This window comes from Oncorhynchus keta, unplaced genomic scaffold (assembly GCF_023373465.1).
Source record: "Oncorhynchus keta strain PuntledgeMale-10-30-2019 unplaced genomic scaffold, Oket_V2 Un_contig_15627_pilon_pilon, whole genome shotgun sequence".
NCBI lineage: Eukaryota > Metazoa > Chordata > Actinopteri > Salmoniformes > Salmonidae > Oncorhynchus > Oncorhynchus keta.
In genome coordinates this window covers 39885-65554 of record NW_026279426.1, presented here as the reverse complement: position 1 = coordinate 65554, position 25670 = coordinate 39885, and the positions used below count along the sequence as shown (strand labels likewise).

The following is a 25670-nucleotide window of genomic DNA, read 5'->3' as shown; positions in this document are numbered from 1 at the left end:
TTAATATACCACTGGTAACATCATGGTAATATACCACTGGTAACATCATGTTAATATACCACTGGTAACATACCTTAATATACCACTGGTAACATCATGGTAATATACCACTGGTAATATCATGTTAATATACCACTGGTAACATCATGTTAATATACCACTGGTAACATCATGTTAATATACCACTGGTAACATCATGTTAATATACCACTGGTAACATCATGGTAATACCACTGGTAACATCATGGTTAACACGTATTACCATGCACTGGTAACATCATGGTAATATACCACTGGTAACATCATGTTAATATACCACTGGTAACATCATGGTAATATACCACTGGTAACATAATTTTAATATACCACTGGTAACATCATGGTAATATACCACTGGTAACATCATGTATATCCGCAATATACCACTGGTAACATCATGTTAATATACCACTGGTAACATCATGTTAATATACTCACTGGTAACATCATGTTAATATACCACTGGCAATATACCACTGGTAACATCATGGCAATATACCACTGGTAACATCATGGTAATATACCACTGGTAACATCATGTTAATATACCACTGGTAACATCATACCTGGTAGTGGTGTACCTGAACACTCTCTCCCTAGTCCCCCATACCTGAACACCCTCTCCCTAGTCCTCGTACCTGAACACTCTCTCCCTAGGCCTCCCGTACCTGAACACTCTCTCCTCGCCCCGTGCCTGAACACTCTCTCCCTAGTCCCCCTGTACCTGGTAGCGTTGAACCTGAACACTCTCTCCCTAGTCCCTCCCGTACCTGGTAGCGTTGTACCTGAACACTCTCTCCCTAGTCCCCCCGTACCTGGTAGCGTTGTACCTGAACACTCTCTCCCTAGTCCCCCCGTACCTGGTTGTGGTGTACCTGAACACTCTCTCCCTAGTCCTCCCCGTACCTGAACACTCTCTCCCTAGTCCCCCGTACCTGGTAGCGTTGAACCTGAACACTCTCTCCCTAGACCTCCCCGTACCTGAACACTCTCTCCCTAGACCTCCCCGCACCCTGAACACTCTCTCCTTAGTCCCCCGTGCCTGCGTCAGCGCTGTACCTGTTCGTCTCCCTGGGCCCCCGTACCTGAACACTCTCTCCTAGACCCCCCGTACCCGAACACTCTCTCCCTAGTCCCCGTACCTGAACACTCTCTCCCTAGTCCCCCCGTACCTGAACACTCTCTCCCTAGACCCCGTGCCTGAACACTCTCTTTCCCTAGTCCTCCCGTACCTGGTAGAGTTGTACCTGAACACTCTCTCCCTAGTCCCCCTCGTACCTGGTAGCGTTGTTCCTGAACACTCTCTCCTAGTCCCCCGTACCTGGTAGTGGTGTACCTGAACACTCTCTCCCTAGACCCCCGTACCTGAACACTCTCTCCCTAGACCCCCGTACCTGAACACTCTCTCCCTTAGTCCCCGTACCTGGTAGTGGTGTACCTGAACACTCTCTCCCTAGTCCCTCCTGTACCTGAACACTCTCTCCCTAGTCCCTCCTGTACCTGAACACTCTCTCCCTAGACCCCCCCGTACCTGAACACTCTCTCCCTAGTCCCCCGTACCTGAACACTCTCTCCCTAGACCCCCCCGTACCTGAACACTCTCTCCCTAGTCCCCCATACCTGAACACCCTCTCCCTAGTCCCCCATACCTGAACACCCTTCTCCCTAGTCCCCCGCATCTGAACACTCTCTCCCTAGTCCCCCGTACCTGGTAGTGGTGTACCTGAACACTCTCTCCCTAGACCCCCCGTACCCTGGAACACCCTCTCCCTAGACCCCCCGTACCTGAACACTCTCTCCCTAGACCCCCGTACCTGAACACTCTCTCCCTAGTCCCCGTACCTGGTAGTGGTGTACCTGAACACTCTCTCCCTAGTCCCCCCGTATCTGAACACTTTCTCCTAGCTCCTCGTACCTGGTAGCGTTGTTCCTGAACACTCTCTCCCTAGTCCCCTCGCACCTGGTAGTGGTGCACCTGAACACTCTCTCTCTCGTCCCTCGTACCTGAACACTCTCTCCCTAGTCCCTCCTGCACCTGGTAGCGTTGTACCTGAACACTTCTCTCCCTCGTCCCTGTACCTGAACACTCTCTCCTAGACCCCTGTACCTGAACACTCTCTCCCTAGTCCCCCGTACCTGGTAGTGGTGTACCTGAACACTCTCTCCCTAGTCCCTCCTATACCTGAACACCTTCTCCCTAGACCTTCCGTACCTGGAATACTCTCTCCTAGTCCTCCGTACCTGAACACTCTCTCCTAGACCCCCGTATCTGAACACTCTCTCCCTAGTCTCCCTGCATTCTGAATACTTTCTCTCTCGTCCCCTCGTACTCTGAACACTCTCTCCTAGTCTCTCCGTATTCCTGAATACTCTCTCCCTTAGTCCCCTATACCTGAACACTCTCTCCTTTAGACCCCTGCATTCCTGAACACTTCTCCCTAGTTTCTGCACCTGAACACTCTCTCCCTAGACCCCCTGCATTTCTGGAACACTCTCTCCCTAGTCCCCGCATTCCTGAACACTTTCTCCTCGTCCCCCGTACCTGAACACTTTCTCCTAGTTCCTCCCCGTATTTCCTGAACACTCTCTCCTTAGTCCTCCTGTACCTGGTAGCGTTGTACTCTGAACACTCTCTCCCTAGTCCCTCCTGTACCTGGTAGCGTTGTACCTGAACACTCTCTCCCTAGTCCTCCCGTAGCTGGTAGCGTTGTACCTGAACACTCTCTCCCTAGTCCCTCCCGCACCTGGTAGCGTTGTACCTGAACACTCTCTCTCGTCCCCCGTACCTGAACACTCTCTCCCTAGTCCCTCCTGTACCTGGTAGCGTTGTACTCTGAACACTTCTCCCTAGTTCCTCCCGTACCTGGTAGCGTTGTACCTGAACACTCTCTCTCCTCGTCCCCGTACCTGAACACTCTCTCCCTAGTCCCTCCTGTACCTGGTAGCGTTGTACTCTGAACACTCTCTCCTAGTCCCTCCCGTAGCTGGTAGCGTTGTACCTGAACACTCTCTCCTAGTCCCTCCCGTAGCTGGTAGCGTTGTACCTGAACACTCTCCCTAGTCCCTCCCGTAGCTGGTAGCGTTGTACCTGAACACTCTCTCCTAGTCCCTCCCGTAGCTGGTAGCGTTGTACCTGAACACTCTCTCCCTCCCGTAGCTGGTAGCGTTGTACCTGAACACTCTCCCTAGATCCTCCCGTAGCTGGTAGCGTTGTACCTGAACACTCTCTCCTAGTCCCTCCTGTACCTGGTAGCGTTGTACCTGAACACTCTCTCCCTAGTCCCTCCCGTAGCTGGTAGCGTTGTACCTGAACACTCTCTCCCTAGTCCCTCCCGTACCTGGTAGCGTTGTACCTGAACACTCTCTCTCTCGTCCCCGTACCTGAACACTCTCTCCTAGTCCCTCCTGTACCTGGTAGCGTTGTACCTGAACACTCTCTCCTAGTCCCTCCCGTACCTGGTAGCGTTGTACCTGAACACTCTCTCCCTAGTCCCCCGTACCTGAACACTCTCTCCCTAGTCCCCCGTACCTGGTAGCGTTGTACCTGAACACTCTCTCCCTAGTCCCTCCCGTAGCTGGTAGCGTTGTACCTGAACACTCTCTCCCTCGTCCCCCGTACCTGAACACTCTCTCCCTAGTCCCCCGTACCTGGTAGTGGTGTAGCTGGACATTCTCTCCCTTCAGTCCCCCGGTGCCCACGGTCCCTAGACCGAAACATCCAGCCAGGAACTGTAACCTGACGGAGGTCAGGAGGGAGGTGGACTGGAAGGCGACGCTGGGGCTGGGTCGACTTCCTGGTCCGCTCCCACCACCTCCTGCAGCCTGGCTACTCTTCTCCTCCATCCCAGAGATCAGCACCACGATCTGGTGTAGAGCCTCCAGACGCAGCTGGAGAAAACATTGACACACATTAGTCCTAGATGACTCTGTACCGTAACACCCTGTATATAGCCTCCACATTGACTCTGTACCGTAACACCCTGTATATAGCCTCCACATTGACTCTGTACCGTAATACCCTGTATATAGCCTCCACATTGACTCTGTACTGGTAATCCCCTGTATATAGCCTCCACTTTGACTCTGTACCGTAACACCCTGTATATAGCCTCCACATTGACTCTGTACCGTAATACCCTGTATATAACCTCCACATTGACTCTGTACTGGTACCCCCTGTATATAGCCTCCACATTGACTCTGTACCGTAACACCCTGTATATAGCCTCCACATTGACTCTGTACCGTAACACCCTGTATATAGCCTCCCCATTGACTCTGTACCATAATACCCTGTATATAGCCTCCACATTGACTCTGTACCATAATACCCTGTATATAGCCTCCACATTGACTCTGTACCGTAACACCCTGTATATAGTCTCCACATTGACTCTGTACCGTAATACCCTGTATATAGCCTCCACATTGACTCTGTACCGGTACCCCTGTATATAGCCTCCACATTGACTCTGTACTGTAATACCCTGTATATAGTCTCCACATTGACTCTGTACTGTAATACCCTGTATATAGCCTCCACATTGACTCTGTACTGTAATACCCTGTATATAGTCTCCACATTGACTCTGTACCGTAATACCCTGTATATAGCCTCCACATTGACTCTGTACCGTAATACCCTGTATATAGCCTCCACATTGACTCTGTACCGTAATACCCTGTATATAATCTCCACATTGACTCTGTACTGTAATACCCTGTATATAGTCTCCACATTGACTCTGTACCGTAATACCCTGTATATAGTCTCCACATTGACTCTGTACCGTAATACCCTGTATATAGCCTCCACATTGACTCTGTACCGTAATACCCTGTATATAGCCTCCACATTGACTCTGTACCGTAATACCCTGTATATAATCTCCACATTGACTCTGTACTGGTACCCCCTGTATATAGCCTCCACATTGACTCTGTACCGTAATACCCTGTATATAACCTCCACATTGACTCTGTACTGGTACCCCCTGTATATAGCCTCCACATTGACTCTGTACCGTAACACCCTGTATATAGCCTCCACATTGACTCTGTACCGTAATACCCTGTATATAACCTCCACATTGACTCTGTACTGGTACCCCCTGTATATAGCCTCCACATTGACTCTGTACCGTAACACCCTGTATATAGCCTCCCATTGACTCTGTACCGTAACACCCTGTATATAGCCTCCCCATTGACTCTGTACCATAATACCTGTATATAGCCTCCACATAGACTCTGTACCATAATACCCTGTATATAGCCTCCACATTGACTCTGTACCGTAACACCCTGTATATAGTCTCCACATTGACTCTGTACCGTAATACCCTGTATATAGCCTCCACATTTGACTCTGTACCGGTACCCCCTGTATATAGCCTCCACATTGACTCTGTACTGTAATACCCTGTATATAGTCTCCACATTGACTCTGTACTGTAATACCTGTATATAGCCTCCACATTGACTCTGTACTGTAATACCCTGTATATAGTCTCCACATTGACTCTGTACCGTAATACCCTGTATATAGCCTCCACATTGACTCTGTACCGTAATACCCTGTATATAGCCTCCACATTGACTCTGTACCGTAATACCCTGTATATAATCTCACATTGACTCTGTACTGTAATACCCTGTATATAGTCTCACACATTGACTCTGTATCGTAATACCCTGTATATAGTCTCCACATTGACTCTGTACCGTAATACCTGTATATAGCCTCACATTGACTCTGTACACGTAATACCCTGTATATAGCCTCCATATTGACTCTGTACCGTAATACCCTGTATATAATCTCCACATTGACTCTGTACTGGTACCCCCTGTATATAGCCTCCACATTGACTCTGTACCGTAACACCCTGTATATAGCCTCACATTGACTCTGTACCGTAATACCCTGTATATAGCCTCCACATTGACTCTGTATAGTAATACCCTGTATATAGTCTCACATTGACTCTGTGCCGTAATACCCTGTATATAGTCTCCACATTGACTCTGTACCAGTAATACCCTGTATATAGCCTCCACATTGACTCTGTACGGTACCCCCTGTAATATAGTCTCCACATTGACTCTGTACTGTAACACCCTGTATATAGTCTCCACATTGACTCTGTACGTAATACCCTGTATATAGTCTCCACATTGACTCTGTACCGTAACACCCTGTATATAGTCTCCACATTGACTCTGTACTGTAACACCCTGTATATAGTCTCCACATTGACTCTGTACTGTAACACCCTGTATATAGTCTCCACATTGACTCTGTACCGTAATACCCTGTATATAGTCTCCACATTGACTCTGTGCCGTAATACCCTGTATATAGCCTCCACATTGACTCTGTACCGTAACACCCTGTATATAGCCTCCCACATTGACTCTGTGCCGTAATACCCTGTATATAGCCTCAGTATGGTTCTCACCTCTGTTCTGTTGTTGATCTATGACCAGGATGGTTCTCATCTCTGTTCTGTTGTTGATATATGACCAGGATGGTTCTCACCTCTGTTCTGTTGTTGATATATGACCAGGATGGTTCTCACCTCTGTTCTGTTGTTGATCTATGACCAGGATGGTTCTCACCTCAGCCCTGTTCTGTTGTTGATATATGACCAGGATGGTTCTCAGCCCTGTTCTGTTGTTGATCTATGACCAGGATGGTTCTCAGCCCTGTTCTGTTGTTGATCTATGACCAGGATGGTTCTCAGCCCTGTTCTGTTGTTGATCTATGACCAGGATGGTTCTCACCTCTGTTCTGTTGTTGATATATGACCAGGATGGTTCTCACCTCAGCTCTGTTCTGTTGTTGATCTATGACCAGGATGGTTCTCACCTCAGCCCTGTTCTGTTGTTGATCTATGACCAGGATGGTTCTCACCTCTGTTCTGTTGTTGATATATGACCAGGATGGTTCTCACCTCACCTCAGCCCTGTTCTGTTGTTGATCTATGACCAGGATGGTTCTCAGCCCTGTTCTGTTGTTGATCTATGACCAGGATGGTTCTCAGCTCTGTTCTGTTGTTGATCTATGACCAGGATGGTTCTCAGCTCTGTTCTGTTGTGATATATGACCAGGATGGTTCTCAGCTCTGTTCTGTTGTTGATCTATGACCAGGATGGTTCTCAGCTCTGTTCTGTTTGTTGATCTATGACCAGGATGGTTCTCACCTCAGCCCTGTTCTGTTGTTGATCTAGGAGCTAGCAACGCCCCTTCGCACACAGATTAGCATCACTGTAGTGCTATTCACTCAACTGTACGACTTGATTAGTTCAGTGTTAGCTAGCTACATAGCTGTCTTTGTTTCAAGATAATTGTGTAGTTTAGTGTGTGTAGCCTTGGAGTGATTATCTTAATTCACTGAGGTTCGCTAGCCAGCTATTTGTCGTCCTTAACGTAGGAGACTCTGCTAGCTGGCCAGCAGCTAACAGCTAACAGCTAGCCAACGTCTACTGAATAGAACTCAACAACCGGTCGCATTCACAGGTAGTATCACATTTTTTTCATTTCAATCACCGGTACAGGGAGTATCACATTGTTTCATTACAGTACAAGCGGTTTGATTTGTTTGATCGTAGCTAGCTACATAGCCGTCTTTGTTTCAAAGATAATTGTGTAGTCTAGACGATTTCCTAGGTTAGCTAGCCAGCTATTAAGTTCTTTTAACTCAGCGTAACGTAAACAACACTGCTAGCTAGCCAGCTGGCCCCCGAATAGCAGCACTGTAAAAACTATTACACTCAGCGGAACGACTTGATTAGTGTAGTGTCAACAACGCAGCTACTGCCAGCTAGCCTACTTTAGCAGTACTGTATCATTTTTAATCATTTTAGTCAATAAGATTCTTGCTACGTAAACTGCTTTCTGAACATTCGAGGCGTGTAGTCCGCTTGTCATTCAATTTTGCTTGCATTAGCGTAGCCTTTTCTGTAGCCTGTCAACTATGTGTCTGTCTATCCCTGTTCTCTCCTCTCTGCACAGACCATACAAACGCTCCACACCGCGTGGCACGACCACCCTATCCTGGTGGTCCCAGCGCGTGACCCCGTGGAGTTCAGGTCTCTGGTAGCCTCTGGAACTGCCAATCTGCGGCCAACAAGGCAGAGTTCATCTCAGCCTATGCCTCCTACGATCCCTTGACTTCTTGGCACTGACGGAAACATGGATCACCACAGATAACACTGCTACTCCTACTGCTCTCTCCTCGTCAAGCCCCGTGTTCTCGCACACCGAGAGCTTCTGGTCAGCGGGGTGGTGGCACCGGGATCCTCATCTCTCCCAAGTGGTCTTTCTCTCTTTCTCCCTTACCCATCTGTCTGTGCCTCCTTTGAATTCCATGCTGTCACAGTTACCAGCCCTTTCAAGCTTAACATCCTTATCATTTGCCCGCCCTCAGGTTCCTCGGAGAGAGTTCATCAATGAGCTTGATGCCTTGATAAGCTCCTTTCCTGAGGACGGCTCACCTCTCACAGTTCTGGGCGACTTTAACTCCCCCCGTCTACCTTTGACTCATTCCTCTCTGCCTCCTTCTTTCCACTCCTCTCCTCTTTTGACCTCACCCTCTCACCTTCCCCCTACTCACAAGGCAGGCAATACGCTTGACCTCATCTTTACTAGATGCTGTTCTTCCACTAACCTCATTGCAACTCCCCTCCAAGTCTCCGACCACTACCTTGTATCCTTTTCCCTCTCGCTCTCATCCAACACTTCCCACACTGCCCCTACTCGGATGGTATCGCGCCGTCCCAACCTTCGCTCTCTCTCCCCCGCTACTCTCTCCTCTTCCATCCTATCTTCTCTTCCCTCTGCTCAAACTTTCTCCAACCTATCTCCTGATTCTGCCTCCTCAACCCTCCTCTCCTCCCTTACTGCATCCTTTGACTCCCTATGTCCCCTATCCTCCAGGCCGGCTCGGTCCTCCCCTCCCCGCTCCGTGGCTCGACGACTCATTGCGAGCTCACAGAACAGGGCTCCGGGCAGCCGAGCGGAAATGGAGGAAAACTCGCCTCCCTGCGGACCTGGCATCCTTTCACTCCCTCCTCTCTACATTTTCCTCCTCTGTCTCTGCTGCTAAAGCCACTTTCTACCATTCTAAATTCCAAGCATCTGCCTCTAACCCTAGGAAGCTCTTTGCCACCTTCTCCTCCCTCCTGAATCCTCCCCCCTCCCTCCTCCCTCTCTGCAGATGACTTCGTCAACCATTTTGAAAAGAAGGTCGATGACATCCGATCCTCGTTTGCTAAGTCAAACGACACCGCTGGTTCTGCTCACACTGCCCTACCCTATGCTCTGACCTCTTTCTCCCCTCTCTCTCCAGATGAAATCTCGCGTCTTGTGACGGCCGGCCGCCTAACAACCTGCCCGCTTGACCCTATCCCCTCCTCTCTTCTCCAGACCATTTCCGGAGACCTTCTCCCTTACCTCACCTCGCTCATCAACTCATCCCTGACCGCTGGCTACGTCCCTCCCGTCTTCAAGAGAGCGAGAGTTGCACCCCTTCTGAAAAAACCTACACTCGATCCCTCCGATGTCAACAACTACAGACCAGTATCCCTTCTCTCTTTTCTCTCCAAAACTCTTGAGCGTGCCGTCCTTGGCCAGCTCTACCGCTATCTCTCTCAGAATGACCTTCTTGATCCAAATCAGTCAGGTTTCAAGACTAGTCATTCAACTGAGACTGCTCTTCTCTGTATCACGGAGGCGCTCCGCACTGCTAAAGCTAACTCTCTCTCCTCTGCTCTCATCCTTCTAGACCTATCGGCTGCCTTCGATACTGTGAACCATCAGATCCTCCTCTCCACCCTCTCCGAGTTGGGCATCTCTGGCGCGGCCCACGCTTGGATTGCGTCCTACCTGACAGGTCGCTCCTACCAGGTGGCGTGGCGAGAATCTGTCTCCTCACCACGCGCTCTCACCACTGGTGTCCCCCAGGGCTCTGTTCTAGGCCCTCTCTTATTCTCGCTATACACCAAGTCACTTGGCTCTGTCATAACCTCACATGGTCTCTCCTATCATTGCTATGCAGACGACACACAATTAATCTTCTCCTTTCCCCCTTCTGATGACCAGGTGGCGAATCGCATCTCTGCATGTCTGGCAGACATATCAGTGTGGATGACGGATCACCACCTCAAGCTGAACCTCAGCAAGACGGAGCTCCTCTTCCTCCCGGGGAAGGACTGCCCGTTCCATGATCTCGCCATCACGGTTGACAACTCCATTGTGTCCTCCTCCCAGAGCGCTAAGAACCTTGGCGTGATCCTGGACAACACCCTGACGTTCTCAACTAACATCAAGGCGGTGTCCCGTTCCTGTAGGTTCATGCTCTACAACATCCGCAGAGTACGACCCTGCCTCACACAGGAAGCGGCGCAGGTCCTAATCCAGGCACTTGTCATCTCCCGTCTTGATTACTGCAACTCGCTGTTGGCTGGGCTCCCTGCCTGTGCCATTAAACCCCTACAACTCATCCAGAACGCCGCAGCCCGTCTGGTGTTCAACCTTCCCAAGTTCTCTCACGTCACCCCGCTCCTCCGCTCTCTCGTTCCACTGGTGGTCATAAGGTGTATGCACCAATTTGTAAGTCGCTCTGGATAAGAGCCGCCTGCTAAATGACTTAAATGTAATGTAAATGTAAATGATGACCAGGATGGTTCTCACCAGCCCTGTTCTGTTGTTGATCTATGACCAGGATGGTTCTCACCCTGTTCTGTTGTTGAGACCAGGATGGTTCTCAGCCTCTGTTCTGTTGTTGATCTATGACCAGGATGGTTCTCATATATGACCAGGATGGTTCAGCCCTGTTCTGTTGTTGATATATGACCAGGATGGTTCTCAGCCCTGTTCTGTTGTTGATCTATCACCAGGATGGTTCTCACCCTGTTCTGTTGTTGATCTATGACCAGGATCTCAGCCCTGTTCTGTTGTTGATCTATGACCAGGATGGTTCTCAGCTCTGTTCTGTTGTTGATCTATGACCAGGATGGTTCTCAGCTCTGTTCTGTTGTTGATCTATGACCAGGATGGTTCTCAGCTGTTGTTGATATATGACTGTTCTGTTCTGTTGATCTATGACCAGGATGGTTCTCAGCCCTGTTCTGTTGTTGATCTATGACCAGGATGGTTCTCAGCCCTGTTCTGTTGTTGATCTAGCCCTGACCAGGATGGTTCTCACCTCAGCCCTGTTCTGTTGTTGATCTATGACCAGGATGGTTCTCACCCTGTTCTGTTGTTGATCCAGGATGGTTCTCATGACCCAGGATGGTTCTCAGCCCTGTTCTGTTGTTGATCTATGACCAGGATGGTTCTCACCTGGTTCTCAGCCCTGTTCTGTTGTTGATCTATGACCAGGATGGTTCTCAGCCCTGTTCTGTTGTTGATATATGACCAGGATGGTTCTCAGCCCTGTTCTGTTGTTGATCTATGACCAGGATGGTTCTCACCTCAGCCCTGTTCTGTTGTTGATCTATGACCAGGATGGTTCTCAGCCCTGTTCTGTTGTTGATCTATGACCAGGATGGTTCTCACCCTCAGCCCCCTGTTCTGTTGTTGATCTATGACCAGCCCTGTTCTGTTGATCTATGGGATGGTTCTCAGCCCTGTTCTGTTGTTGATCTATATGACCCTGTTCTGTTGTTGAGGATGGTTCTCAGCCCTGTTCTGTTGTTGATCTATGACCAGGATGGTTCTCAGCCCTGTTCTGTTGTTGATCTATCACCAGGATGACCAGTTTCTCACCTCAGCCCTGTTCTGTTGTTGATCTATGACCAGGATGGTTCTCAGCCCTGTTCTGTTGTTGATATATGACCAGGATGGTTCTCAGCCCTGTTCTGTTGTTGATCTATGACCAGCCCTGTTCTGTTGTTGATGGTTCTCACCTCAGCCCTGTTCTGTTGTTGATATATGACCAGGATGGTTCTCAGCCCTGTTCTGTTGTTGATATATGACCAGGATGGTTCTCACCTCTGTTCTGTTGTTGATCTATGACCAGCTCCCCTGTTCTGTTGTTGATCTATGACCAGGATGGTTCTCAGCCCTGTTCTGTTCTGTTGTTTCTGTTGTTGATCTATGACCAGGATGGTTCTCAGCCCTGTTCTGTTGTTGATCTATGACCAGGATGGTTCTCAGCCCTGTTCTGTTGTTGATCTATGACCAGGATGGTTCTCAGGATGGTTCCTGTTCTGTTCTGTTGTTGATCTATGACCAGGATGGTTCTCAGCCCTGTTCTGTTGTTGATATATGACCAGGATGGTTCTCAGCCCTGTTCTGTTGTGATCTATGATGGTTCTCATGACCAGGATGGTTCTCAGCCCTGTTCTGTTGTTGATCTATGACCAGGATGGTTCTCAGCCCTGTTCTGTTGTTGATCTATCACCAGGATGGTTATGTTCTGTTGTTGACCCAGGATGGTTTTCAGCCCTGTCTGTTGTTGATATATGACCAGGATGGTTCTCAGCCCTGTTCTGTTGTTGATCTATGACCAGGATGGTTCTCAGCCCTGTTCTGTTGTTGAGCCCTGTTCTGTTGTTGATCTATGACCAGGATGGTTCTCACCTCAGCCCTGTTCTGTTGTTGATATATGACCAGGATGGTTCTCACCCTGTTCTGTTGTTGATCTATGCCCTGTTTCTGTTGTTGCTATCACCAGGATGGTTCTCAGCCAGCAGCATGGTTCCTTGTGGACTAGTAGACATGCTCTCCTCGGGCTCTTTGAAGGCGGGGGTGTTTCCCACGTCTCCACTGATGAAGCTGACGATGTTCTCTATGAGGGCGTGAACCCCCAGCGAGCGGCTCAGGTCCAGGTCCGACTCCTCATAGGATTGGTAGAGGGGAGAACCGTACAGCTGGTCCCTACTGTGTTTCACCCTGAACCATGAGTCAGCCAGGGAGTCTGGAGAACTGTGGAGTAGACCTAAGGGAGGAGAGAGGAAAGAGAGAGGGGGAGGGAGAGAGAGAGACATACAGAGAGAGAGAGAGAGACAGACAGAGAGAGCGAGAGAGAGCGAGAGAGACAGAAAGAGAGAGAGAGAGAGGAGACAGACAGACAGAGAGACAGACAGACAGACAGACAGACAGACAGACAGAGAGAGATAGACAGAAAGAAAGAGGGAGAGAGACAGAAAGAGAGAGAGAGAGAGAGAGAGAGAGAGAGAGAGAGAGAGAGAGAGGGGCCAGATAGCTTTTCAGAAACACAACTCCTATTCCTCTACAGGTGGATGAGATAACATCCACTCCATACAAAGTGCACCACTGTAAGACCTTATTGGGCGTTTATGTTAGCAGATGGAAGCTAGCTGCGATAAGACTACTGTATGTCCATTCACATTCAATCCACGTCTCTCTGCTTGGCGGCTGCTTTCTCATACTCCATGCCATCAGCCTTGATCAGCCATTCAAATATAACGTGTGAATGTTGTTTCCCCCCTGATCAGATGACGACGAGGGATGCTGCAGGGCAAACTGAGATGATGAGCAAGTGGCCAAGACCAAAACAAAAAAAAAAAAGGCTTTTGTCTGAAATGGTTCTTAACCCGGCGTGTTTGTGCCGTCTTACCAAAACCAACTGACAAGCAAGAGAAGTACGGTCAAGAGGAACACACAGACACACACTGTCACATCTGAGCCAGACGAGCTACCTCGTCGATTCGAGTCAGGAGAAACACGATGAACCGAGCTCTACTAAAAACGCCAGCCGTATAACTGAACCCTTTCGAACGGGGAATGAATGGACGTTACAGCCATGGAGAGTTGAGCTGGCTAGAGGAAACAGGAAGTGGTTACAGCCATGGAGAGTTGAGCTGGCTAGAGGAAACAGGAAGTGGTTACAGCCATGGAGAGTTGAGCTGGCTAGAGGAAACAGGAAGTGGTTACAGCCATGGAGAGTTGAGCTGGCTAGAGGAAACAGGAAGTGGTTACAGCCATGGAGAGTTGAGCTGGCTAGAGGAAACAGGAAGTGGTTACAGCCATGGAGAGTTGAGCTGGCTCGAGGAAACAGGAAGTGGTTAAACATGCCATGGTGTAGTTGAGCTGGCTAGTTTTTGGGGCTCAACTGTCTCAAGAGGAGCAAATACGCTTCAGGAATTCAGAAGACAAGGAGAACACTTTTACACCAAGCAGAGGGCTGTCACGTAAGTGGTTACAGCCATGGAGTTGAGCTGGTTAGGAAGTGGTGGAAACATCTAATGGACTTTACTGATTGTACAAGACATTAGTCCTTTGTTTTTTTACACTGAAGCAGAGGGCTGTCACATAGCAGTAGTGGTTAATACGCATCTAATGGACTTTACTGATTGTACAAGAGAACACCTTTTTTACACTGAAGCAGAGGGCTGTCACGTAGCAGTAGTGGTTAGTAGCATCTAATGGACTTTACTGATTGTACAAGACATTAGTCCTTTACCTCTCTTTTTCTGAGAAAATGCTGAAGTCCAGATCCACGCTCCTGCCACTCTGAAACAGAGGAAAATCACTAGTTACATTTTAATAAAACATTATTATTACTGATTGTACAAGAACATTAGTCCTTTGTTTAAAACAGAACATGTCTTTACGCTGAAGAGAGGGGGAGACAGAGAGAGAGGGGGGAGACAGAGTGGTTAGGGGGAGACATCTAATGGACTTTACAGATTGTACAGGGGGGAGACATTAGAGAGAGAGGGGGAGACACAGAAGCAGAGGGCTGGAGACAGAGAGTAGTGGGGAGACAGAGATGGAGACTGATTGTACAGAGACAGGGGGGAGACACAGAGAGAGAGGGGGGAGAAAATGCCAGGAGAGAGGGGGAGACACGAGAGAGGGGGAGACACAGAGACAGAGGAAAGACAGAGAGAGAGGGGGAGACAGAGAGAGAGGGGGAATAAGAAGATCATTAGACAATAAACAGACAGAGAGAGAGACGTCTTAGTGGGAGACAGAGTTTAAGACACAGAACATGGGAGACAGAGAGAGAGAGGGGGAGACACAGAGAGAGAGGGGGAGACAGAGAGAGAGAGGGAGACACAGAGAGAGGGGGAGACACAGAGAGGAGACACAGAGAGAGAGGGGGGACACAGAGAGAGAGGGGGGAGACACAGAGAGAGAGGGGGGAGACACAGAGAGAGAGGGGGGAGACACAGAGAGAGGGGGGAGACAGAGAGAGAGAGGGGGGGGAGACACAGAGAGAGGGGGGAGACAGAGAGAGAGGGGGAGACACAGAGAGAGAGGGGGAGACAGAGAGAGAGAGGGGGAGACACAGAGAGGGGGGGAGACAGAGAGAGGGGGAGACACAGAGAGAGAGGGGGAGACAGAGAGAGAGGGGGGAGACACAGAGAGAGGGGGGAGACAGAGAGAGAGAGGGGAGACACAGAGAGAGAGGGGGAGACACAGAGAGAGAGGGGGAGACAGAGAGAGAGGGGGAGACACAGAGAGAGGGGAGACACAGAGAGACAGAGAGAGGGGGGACAGAGAGACACAGAGAGAGAGGGGGAGATACAGAGAGAGACAGAGAGAGAGGGGGAGAGAGAGAGAGAGAGAGGGGGAGACAGAGAGAGAGGGAGACACAGAGAGAGAGGGGGAGACACAGAGAGACACAGAGAGACACAGAGAGAGAGGGGGAGATACAGAGAGAGACAGAGAGAGAGGGGGAGACAGAGAGAGAGAGGGGGAGACACAGAGAGAGAGGGGGAGACACAGAGAGAGAGGGGGAGACAGAGAGAGAGGGGGAGACAGAGAGAGAGGGGGGGAGACACAGAGAGAGAGGGGGAGACACAGAGAGACACAGAGAGACACAGAGACCAGAGGGGGTCAGATACAGAGAGACAGAGAGAGACAGACAGAGAGGGGGACCACAGACAGAGAGAGGACCACACAGCTCTCTGACACAGAGAGAGAGGGGGGAGATACAGAGAGACAGAGAGAGAGAGGGGGAGACAGAGAGACAAAGGCAAGGCAGACCGAAGGAGGCCCAGCGTTGTGACTGACCAGAGTGCATCCCTCCTCATCAGACAGGGACAGATTTGATTCGCTCCTGGACTTCATTAGCCTGTAGTTGGGACTGGACTGGACCAGACAGCTCTCTGTACTGAGACTCTCACTCCTTCATAGCAGAGGACAGAGACCACACAGTCAGAACGACACAGACCACACAGTCAGAACTACACAGACCACACAGTCAGAACTACACAGACCACAGTCAGAACTACACAGACCACACAGCTCTCTGTACTCAGACTCTCACTCCTTCATAGCAGAGGACAGAGACCACACAGTCAGAACTACACAGACCACACAGCTCTCTGTACTCAGACTCTCACTCCTTCATAGCAGAGGACAGAGACCACACAGTCAGAACTACACAGACCACAGTCAGAACTACACAGACCACAGTCAGAACTACACAGACCACAGTCAGAACTACACAGACCACAGTCAGAACTACACAGACCACACAGTCAGAACTACACAGACCACAGTCAGAACTACACAGACCACAGTCAGAACTACACAGACCACAGTCAGAACTACACAGACCACAGTCAGAACTACACAGGCCACAGTCAGAACGAACTACACAGACCACAGTCAGAACTACACAGACCACACAGTCAGAACTACACAGACCACACAGTCAGAACTACACAGACCACAGTCAGAACTACACAGACCACAGTCAGAACTACACAGACCACAGTCAGAACTACACAGACCAGACCATACAGTCAGAACTACACAGACCACAGTCAGAACTACACAGACCACACAGTCAGAACTACACAGACCACACAGTCAGAACTACACAGACCACAGTCAGAACTACACAGACCACAGTCAGAACTACACAGACCACAGTCAGAACTACACAGACCAGACCATACAGTCAGAACTACACAGACCACACAGTCAGAACTACACAGACCACAGTCAGAACTACACAGACCACAGTCAGAACTACACAGACCACAGTCAGAACGACACAGACCACAGTCAGAACGACACAGACCACAGTCAGAACTACACAGACCACAGTCAGAACTACACAGACCATACAGTCAAAACTACACAGACCACACAGTCAGAACTACACAGACCATACAGTCAGAACTACACAGACCACAGTCAGAACAACACAGACCACAGTCAGAAAGAGACAGACCACAGTCAGAAAGAGACAGACCACAGTCAGAACTACACAGACCACGGTCAGAACTACACAGACCACACAGTCAGAACTACACAGACCACACAGTCAGAACTACACAGACCATACAGTCAGAACTACACAGACCACACAGTCAGAACTACACAGACCAGACAGTCAGACCAGACCACACAGACCAGACAGTCAGACCTACACAGACCAGACAGTCAGAACTACACAGACCACAGTCAGACCTACACAGACCATACAGTCAGAACTACACAGACCAGACAGTCAGAACTACACAGACCATACAGTCAGAACTACACAGACCAGACAGTCAGACCACACAGTCAGAACTACACAGACCATACAGTCAGAACTACACAGACCACACAGTCAGAACTACACAGACCACAGTCAGAACTACACAGACCACAGTCAGAACTACACAGACCACAGTCAGAACTACACAGACCATACAGTCAGAACTACACAGACCACAGTCAGAACTACACAGACCACACAGTCAGAACTACACAGACCACACAGTCAGAACTACACAGACCACAGTCAGAACTACACAGACCACAGTCAGAACTACACAGACCACAGTCAGAACTACACAGACCACAGTCAGAACTACACAGACCACAGTCAGAACTACACAGACCACAGTCAGAACTACACAGACCACAGTCAGAACTACACAGACCACAGTCAGAACTACACAGACCACAGTCAGAACTACACAGACCATACAGTCAGAACTACACAGACCACACAGTCAGAACTACACAGACCATACAGTCAGAACTACACAGACCATACAGTCAGAACTACACAGACCACAGTCAGAACAACACAGACCACAGTCAGAACAACACAGACCACAGTCAGAAAGAGACAGACCACAGTCAGAAAGAGACAGACCACAGTCAGAACTACACAGACCATACAGTCAAAACTACACAGACCACACAGTCAGAACTACACAGACCACAGTCAGAACTACACAGACCACGGTCAGAACTACACAGACCACACAGTCAGAACTACACAGACCACACAGTCAGAACTACACAGACCATACAGTCAGAACTACACAGACCACACAGTCAGAACTACACAGACCAGACAGTCAGACCTACACAGACCAGACAGTCAGACCTACACAGACCAGACAGTCAGAACTACACAGACCACAGTCAGACCTACACAGACCATACAGTCAGACCTACACAGACCAGACAGTCAGAACTACACAGACCATACAGTCAGAACTACACAGACCATACAGTCAGAACTACACAGACCAGACAGTCAGAACTACACAGACCAGACAGTCAGAACTACACAGACCATACAGTCAGAACTACACAGACCACACAGTCAGACCATACAGTCAGAACTACACAGACCAGACAGTCAGACCATACAGTCAGAACTACACAGACCAGACAGTCATAGAAGTTGTGTTGTTCTGACCTGGTCATGAAGCCCGTCCCGTCCTGCTGTCCCAGTCCGACTGACTGGAAGCTGCTGTGTCCCTCGTCCTGGTGCTCCTTCCCCAGTTCCCCCAGTACAGAGCTGACCCCAGCACCAGCAGAGCACAGCGGTGGACCACAGAGTTACAGGCGGCTGTGTACAGGTCCTGTCCCTCAGGCAGCCCCGTACAGCCGTCTCTCCCCGTGATTCTCCTCCTGGGATGTCGAGGCCTCCGCCTCCCCTGGTAACAATAACACACTGTTAATATAGAAAGGGGTCATTTTACTGGAGGAGAAAAGGCGCGCTCGCTTCTGCTGTCCAAAACTATCAGTCTGAAGGACGATGAATATTTAGAGTGGTTTGTAGCAAGCATATATAATTAACCATACATGAGATATTTTAAAGTGCTTTTATAAAACCTGAACCGAAAGGTATTTTACAATAAGCAACCACACGTTACAACCGTACAAAACCATATGTTACAACCATACAAACCATACATTACAACCATACGTTACAACCATACAAAACCATACATTACAACCATACGTTACAACCATACATTACAACCATACGTTACAACCATACGTTACAACCATACATTACAACCATACAAAACCATACGTTACAACCATACAAAACCATACGTTACAACCATACATTACAACCATACGTTACAACCATACATTACAACCATACGTTACAACCATACGTTACAACCATACACAACCATACATTACAACCATACACAACCATACATTACAACCATATAAAACCATACGTTACAACCATACGTTACAACCATACGTTACAACCATACGTTACAACCATACAAAACCATACATTACAACCATACAAAACCATACATTACAACCATACAAAACCATACATTACAACCATACAAAAACCACACGTTACAACCATACGTTACAACCATACGTTACAACCATACGTTAAAACCATACGTTACAACCATACAAAACCATACGTTACAACCATATGTTACAACCATACAAAACCATATGTTACAACCGTACAAAACCATATGTTACAACCATACAAAACCATATGTTACAACCATACAAAACCATACATTACAACCATACAAAACCATACAAAACCATACATTACAACCATACAAAACCATACATTACAACCATACAAAACCATACATTACAACCATACAACCATACAAAACCACACGTTACAACCATACAAAACCATACGTTACAACCATACAAAACCATACATTACAACCATACAAAACCACACGTTACAACCATACAAAACCACACGTTACAACCATACAAAACCATACATTACAACCATACAAAACCACACGTTACAACCATACGTACAAACCATACATTACAACCATACAAAACCATACGTTACAACCATACAAAACCACACGTTACAACCATACAAAACCATACATTACAACCATACAAAACCACACGTTACAACCATACAAAACCATACGTTACAACCATACAAACCATACATTACAACCATACAAAACCACACGTTACAACCATACAAAACCATATGTTACAACCATACAAAACCATACAAAACCACACGTTACTACCATACGAACCATACGTTACAACCATACGTTACAACCATACGTTACAACCATACAAAACCACACGTTACAACCATATAAAACCATACATTACAACCATACAATACAACCATACGTTACAACCATACAAAACCACACGTTCCAACCATACAAAACCATACGTTACAACCATACAAAACCACACGTTACAACCATACAAAACCATACGTTACAACCATACAAAACCACACGTTACAACCATACAAAACCATACATTACAACCATACAAAACCATACGTTACAACCATACAAAACCACACGTTACAACCATACAAAACCACATTACATATTATTACAACCATACAAAACCATACGTTACAACCATACAAAACCATACATTACAACCATACAAAACCACACGTTACAACCATACAAAACCATATTATATTATAACCATACAAAACCACACGTTACAACCATACAAAACCAAATTACAACCATAGTTAAAACCATTATATTACAACCATACAAAACCACACGTTACAACCATTATACAAATAATTTACAACCATACAAAACCTGAAATAAACCATACAAAACCATATTATACTGAAATAACATACAAAACCACACGTTACATATTATATTATACCAAATAACAAAACCATATTATATTACAACCATAACAAAACCATACGTTACAACCATATTATAAAATAACCATACGTTACATATTATACAAAACCACACGTTACATATTATACAAAAACCACCCCACCTACAACCATACAAAATATTATACATTAAACCAACCTTCAAAACCATATTATATTATAACCATACAAAACCATACATTACAACCATACAAAACCAACGTTACAACCATAGTTACATATTATATTATACAAAACCTTCCCACCTCCTCATACATTACAACCATACAAAACCATACATTACAACCATACAAAACCACACGTTACAACCATACAAAACCATAACGTTACAACCATCACAAAACCATATTATACAAATATACAAACCATAGTTACATATTATACAAAACCATACATTACAACCATACAAATATTATACATACATTACAACCATACAAAACCATACGTTACAACCATACAAAACCATAGTTACAACCATACAAAACCACACGTTACAACCATACAAAACCATACATTACAACCATATGTTAAACAACAACAACAACAGCAAACAACAAACTGCAAGTCACTTTGCAGTGTCTAAATGGCAGCTACATATTATACTGAAATAACCTTCCCCACCTCCTCATAGTTACATATTATATTATACTGAAATAACCTTCCCCACCTCCTCATAGTTACATATTATATTATACTGAAATAACCTTCCCCACCTCCTCATAGTTACATATTATATTATACTGAAATAACCTTCCCCACCTCCTCATAGTTACATATTATATTATACTGAAATAACCTTCCCCACCTCCTCATAGTTACATATTATATTATACTGAAATAACCTTCCCCACCTCCTCATAGTTACATATTATATTATACTGAAATAACCTTCCCCACCTCCACCCCTCATTTTATCTATCCTGAAATCCCCTTCCCCTTTACCTCCTCCTCCTCCTCCTCCTCCTCCTCCCCTTACCTCCCTCCCCTCCTCCTTCCCTTACCTACCCTGAAATCCTTCCCTCCCCCTCCTTCCTTTACCTCCCCTCCTCCCCTTACCTCCCCCAACTCCTTCCCTCCCCCTCCCCCTCCTTCCCTTACCTCCCCCTCCTTCCCTTACCTCCCCCTCCTTCCCTTACCTCCCCCTCCTCCTCCCCTCCCCCAACTCCGTCCAAGAGTCCCCCTCTTTCCTTTACCTCCCCTCCTCCCCTTACCTCCCCCAACTCCTTCCCTCCCCCTCCTCCTCCTTCCCTCCCCTCCTTCCCTTACCTCCCCCTCCTTCCCTTACCTCCCCCTCCTCCTCCTCCCCTTACCTCCCCCAACTCCCCCCCTCCTTCCTTTACCTCCCCCTCCTTCCCTTACCTCCCCTCCTCCTCCCCTCCCCCAACTCCGTCCAAGAGTCCCCCTCGTCCCCCTTACCTCCCCCTCCTCCTCTGGTTCCTCCTGAGGTCAGGCCTCCCCCGGCGCTGCTGCTGGCCCTCTCCCTCTCTCGGCTCCTCGCCGCCTCCCGCGCTGAGAGGAAACATTGAAAGATTTCTGTGCCGTGCGACAGACAGACACAGAGAGACATCACACAGGGCGCTGGGTTAAAAGGGAAGCTGTGCGACGAACCACGCCGTGGCGTAGGTCAATGAGGCTCTAACCCAGGCTAGTCCTGCCAGACTACAGTAAGACTCGTTCAAGGCTGTACAACCCAGGTCCCCTTGTCCTATCCCTGTACCTTTGTCCTATTCCCTGTACCTTTGTCCTATCCTTTGTCCTATCCCTGTACCTTTGTCCTATCCCTGTACCTTTGTCCTATTCCCTGTACCTTTGTCCCTGTACCTTTGTCCTATTCCCTGTACCTTTGTCCTATCCCTGTACCTTTGTCCTATCCCTGTACCTTTGTCCTATTCCCTGTACCTTTGTCCCTGTACCTTTGTCCTATTCCCTGTACCCTTTGTCCTATCCCTGTACCTTTGTCCTATCCCTGTACCTTTGTCCTATCCCTGTACCTTTGTCCTATTCCCTGTACCTTTGTCCTATTCCCTGTACCTTTGTCCTATTCCCTGTACCTTTGTCCTATTCCCTGTACCTTTGTCCTATCCCTGTACCTTTGTCCTATCCCTGTACCTATCCCTGTACCTTTGTCCTATCCCTGTACCTTTGTCTTATCCCTGTACCTTTGTCCTATCCCTGTACCTATCCCTGTACCTTTGTCCTATCCCTGTACCTTTGTCCTATCCCTGTACCTTTGTCCTATCCCTGTACCTTTGTCCTATTCCTGTACCTTTGTCCTATCCCTGTACCTATCCCTGTACCTTTGTCTTATCGCTGTACCTTTGTCTTATCCCTGTACCTTTGTCCTATCCCTGTATCTATCCCTGTACCTTTGTCCGATCCCTGTACCTTTGTCCTATCCCTGTACCTTTGTCCTATTCCTGTACCTTTGTCCTATTCCCTGAACCTTTGTCCTATCCCTGTACCTTTGTCCTATCCCTGAACCTTTGTCCTATTCCCCTATTCCTATTCTACCTTTGTCCTATTCCCTGTACCTTTGTCCTATCCCTGTACCTTTGTCCTATTCCCTGTACCTTTGTCCTATCCCTGTACCTTTGTCCTATCCCTGTACCTTTGTCCTATTCCCTGTACCTTTGTCCTATTCCCTGTACCTTTGTCCTATTCCTGTACCTTTGTCCTATTCCCTGTACCTTTGTCCTATTCCCTGTACCTTTGTCCTATCCCTGTACCTTTGTCCTATCCCTGTACCTTTGTCCTATTCCTGTACCTTTGTCCTATTCCTGTACCTTTGTCCTATTCCTGTACCTTTGTCCTATCCCTGTACCTTTGTCCTATTCCTGTACCTTTGTCCTATTCCCTGTACCTTTGTCCTATTCCTGTACCTTTGTCCTATCCCTGTACCTTTGTCCTATCCCTGTACCTTTGTCCTATTCCTATTCCCTGTACCTTTGTCCTATTCCCTGTACCTTTGTCCTATTCCCTGTACCTTTGTCCTATTCCCTGTACCTTTGTCCTATTCCCTGTACCTTTGTCCTATTCCCTGTACCTTTGTCCTATTCCCTGTACCTTTGTCCTATTCCCTGTACCTTTGTCCTATTCCCTGTACCTTTGGGAGCCCATTGGTCGGCTAGGTGGAGCCATAGCCCTGCTATTGGGTTTGAGCTGGTGGCATCGTAGGGTCGGAGGTCAGGAGAAGGAGCTAGGTGCTATTTTGAACCCGTGAATACAAGTCCTCATTCCTTCTCATAATAGACCTCACAGATTTGTTTTGGAGCAAATTCCCTTTAATTATTTTTACAAACATAAAAAAATCTAATATTATTGGGACTGAACTTGTTCAACGGTTCTCCTTGGCATAGCCAGAGTTACAGAGACAGATGTGGCAAGCAGCAACGAGGTCGACACCTGACAAACTGGTATAAACTGCAGGTCAACTCCACTCTGAATGTGTGTTTTCAGCTGTTAACTGTAGTTTCCTCGTTCACCCCCTCAGTAGTGACGACCTGTAGTCTACGCTGCTATCACATCCACATCTTTTCACTAGAAATACAGTACCTTGCGAAAGTATTCGGCCCCCTTGAACTTTGCGACCTTTTGCCACATTTCAGGCTTCAAACATAAAGATATAAAACTGTATTTTTTTGTGAAGAATCAACAACAAGTGGGACACAATCATGAAGTGGAACGACATTTATTGGATATTCCAAACTTTTTTAACAAATCAAAAACTGAAAAGTTGGGCGTGCAAAATTATTCAGCCCCTTTACTTTCAGTGCAGCAGACTCTCTCCAGAAGTTCAGTGAGGATCTCTGAATGATCCAATGTTGACCTAAATGACTAATGATGATAAATACAATCCACCTGTGTGTAATCAAGACCACCCATACGTAGAATGTATGCACACATGACTGTAAGTCTTTGGATAAAAGCGTCTGCTAAATGGCATATATTATTATTATTATTCTGTATAAATGCACCTGCACTGTGATAGTCTCAGAGGTCCGTTAAAAGCGGAGAGAGCATCATGAAGAACAAGGAACACACCAGGCAGGTCCGACATACTGTTGTGAAGAAGTTTAAAGCCGGATTTGGATACAAAAAGATTTCCCAAGCTTTAAACATCCCAAGGAGCACTGTGCAAGCGATAATATTGAAATGGAAGGAGTATCAGACCACTGCAAATCTACCAAGACCTGGCCGTCCCTCTAAACTTTCAGCTCATACAAGGAGAAGACTGATCAGAGATGCAGCCAAGAGGCACATGATCACTCTGGATGAACTGCAGAGATCTACAGCTGAGGTGGGAGACTCTGTCCATAGGACAACAATCAGTCGTATATTGCACAAATCTGGCCTTTATGGAAGAGTGGCAAGAAGAAAGCCATTTCTTAAAGATATCCATAAAAAGTGTTGTTTAAAGTTTGCCACAAGCCACCTGGGAGACACACCAAACATGTGGAAGAAGGTGCTCTGGTCAGATGAAACCAAAATGGAACTTTTTGGCAACAATGCAAAACGTTATGTTTGGCATAAAAGCAACACAGCTCATCACCCTGAACACACCATCCCCACTGTCAAACATGGTGGGGCAGCATCATGGTTTGGGCCTGCTTTTCTTCAGCAGGGACAGGGAAGATGGTTAAAATTGATGTGAAGATGGATGGAGCCAAATACAGGACCATTCTGGAAGAAAACCTGATGGAGTCTGCAAAAGACCTGAGACTGGGACGGAGATTTGTCTTCCAACAAGACAAT

The 25670-nt window shown here is 47.5% G+C and overlaps 1 long non-coding RNA gene across 49 annotated transcripts; it reads right to left on the bottom strand.

Annotated features, from left to right (window-relative positions):
• Positions 1–14513: 14513 nt before the first annotated feature.
• On the bottom strand, positions 14514–24018 carry LOC127919066 (uncharacterized). Of its 49 annotated transcripts, none has more exons than XR_008101810.1 (8): positions 23942–24018; positions 23626–23701; positions 23469–23585; positions 22930–23077; positions 22335–22831; positions 18678–18918; positions 16034–16148; positions 14514–14524 (listed from the first exon to the last, which is right to left on the bottom strand). It is a non-coding gene; the product is annotated as an uncharacterized LOC127919066 (long non-coding RNA). The 49 variants fall into 49 exon arrangements; XR_008101807.1 differs by having other exon boundaries at positions 23922–24014; XR_008101804.1 differs by having other exon boundaries at positions 23902–24008.
• Between the last annotated feature and the right edge of the window lie 1652 nt (positions 24019–25670).